The 2,500-nt window shown below is 39.2% G+C and overlaps 1 protein-coding gene across 1 annotated transcript in view; it reads left to right on the top strand.

Moving 5' to 3' along the window:
• The window catches only part of LOC135108603 (uncharacterized), a 171,230-nt gene that overhangs the window by 125,009 nt on the left and 43,721 nt on the right, over window positions 1-2,500 (top strand).

A 2,500-nucleotide genomic window follows, 5' to 3' on the forward strand; every position in this document is an offset into this window, starting at 1 on the left:
TGTGTGTGTGTGTGTGTGTGTGTGAGGGAGTGTAAGAGAGAGAAAGAGAGAGAGAATGACCAAATTCGTTTAAACTGCAATTAAATATTATGACAAATTAAACTCTTCTGCATTAGTTTGCAGTGTGCACAATTTTTTCCACTCACTTCCACATGACAAATGTAAAAACTGAAATTACCTTGAAAGTGTGAGCAGCTTTTCCACGCTTTGTAAGTTTATGTATTTACTTGTTTATTTATTTATCTATTTGTTTATTTATTTATTTATTTATTTATTTATTTATTTATTCATTGACTTACATATTTACGAGTATTTATTTTATTTGTTATGTTTGTAAATGTTCTTATCGATGCCTGGATTTTTTTTGTCGAATTACATTCTTTCTCTCTCTCTCTCTCTCTCTCTCTCTCTCTCTCTCTCTCTCTCTCTCTCTCTCTCTCTCTCTCTCTCTCTCTCTCTCTCTCTCTCTCTCTCTCTCTCTCTCTCTCTCTCTCTGTTTCAGCTAAAGGTGAGTGGTAGACGGTTGAGTTGAAAGAAGAAAGTAAGAAGTTTTATGGAATTGGTGACAGTAAATAAAATCGCGATGTGTAAAGAAACTGAACTAAAATCTCTCCTCTGATCTTGGGAGGCTGTTACTTCTCAACCTCCTCAAGCAGTCTGCTCCATCCAGTCTGCTTCATGGACCGCGGGGACGCCGAGTCTCTAGATCATTACCAGAGTGACATGCAAAGTATTGCTATGTTGTTCTGTTAATAATGACAAACGCGAAACTGGAATAAAAGCGCAAAAAAATCATTACAAAGCCTGGATGCGTGTCAGACCTCCTGTGTCTCCCGACTTGCTGCTTGGCTTAACGTAAAAAGTGCCGCTCCCACCCGCTGCTCCAGATTTGTCACGTAGAATACGCGTGTCAAGATTGCAGTCACTGATGTCACTCCAGTCTGGGGTCGCTGAGCACACCGTATGCTGCGTTATGATGGAACCAGTGTTTTCTTTTTTTCTAATATAAGAGGAGCACTGGCCAAGGCCAACAAAGAGAGAAAAAAAGGCACATTGAAGTGCCAGTCACAAAAGAAAGATCAAAAGTGCCTTGAAACCTCCCTTCTGAAAGAGCTTATGCTGCTCACAACTTGTTTCAAATAAGGACATAAGAATATTAGAAAATAAGGGAAGCTACAAGAAACCATCAGGCCTACGTGTGTATGAAACCCACCTACCTATTTCTACCTATCACATATATATTTTATTTTCTTTCTTTTTCTTTCATATCTATCTATATATCTTAATATTGTATATCCCTGTCTATATCAGTCTTTATTTTCAGTCTATATAACTATTAATTAATCTTTCCACTTACCTATTTGCCTTCATATGTATATGCGTGTGTGTGTGTGTGTGTGTGTGTGTGTGTGTGTGTGTGTGTGTGTGTGTGTGTGTGTGTGTGTGTGTGTGTGTGTGTGTATATATATATATATATATATATATATATATATATATATATATATATATATATATATATATATATATATATATATATATATATATATATATATACACACACACACGTACGTATGTAGGTATGAATGTATGTATGTATCTATTTATCTGTCTGTCTTTCGATTTATCTATCTATCTATCTATCTATCTATCTATCTATCTGGCAGCCTAGCCTATCTATCAGTCTCTCATGCACGTTCCTCCCTTTTCTCTTTCTTTTTTCTCTCTTGTTTTTCCTCTTCTTTCTTTCTCGTCTCTCCTTTTCCCACAATCTCTCTTTTCTTTCTGTTTCCTCGCTTCCCTCCTCTTACCCTTCCCAACCCTCACTCCACCACCACCACCACTACCAACAACAATAACAACAACAACAACAACAACAACAACAACAACAACAACAACACCATGCATGTCTTCCTGCAGTTTGTTATCGTCCCCTCCTCCCCACCTCCCCCTCTTCCTTACCCCAGCACCCCCCATCACACCTCTCTCCTCTCATGCACACCACCACCCTGATTAATCTTTCTCCTCCCTCCCCTGTTTCCCCTCCCCCATCCTGCTATCCCCTCTTTCATCCCCCCACCTTCTTTCTCTTCCCCTCCTCCCTATTTTACCCTCATTCTTCACTCCCTCAGTAACAATTTTCGTGTGTGTGTGTGTGTGTGTGTGTGTGTGTGTGTGTGTGTGTGTGTGTGTGTGTGTGTGTGTGTGTGTGTAGACTATTAAGAGCATGTATGTACGTGTATAGATGTGTGTGTGCATTCTATTAGCCACGTGTGTGAAGTCCATTAGTCGTGTGTGTGTGTGTGTGTGTGTGTGTGTGTGTGTGTGTGTTAGGCCATATAGAGGATAAAAAGGCCTCATATTTGTGTGCTATAACCAGAGTACTTACATAATAATAGTATAGTCTGAGGCATCATTGTATGGCCTTGTTCGTTGTCTGACTTGGTGATTAATGTAGTACTGCAGTTGATGTTGCAGTCGTTAATCAAACCATCCATCTGTT

Source organism: Scylla paramamosain, chromosome 17 (assembly GCF_035594125.1).
Source record: "Scylla paramamosain isolate STU-SP2022 chromosome 17, ASM3559412v1, whole genome shotgun sequence".
In the NCBI taxonomy this organism is placed as follows: domain Eukaryota; kingdom Metazoa; phylum Arthropoda; class Malacostraca; order Decapoda; family Portunidae; genus Scylla; species Scylla paramamosain.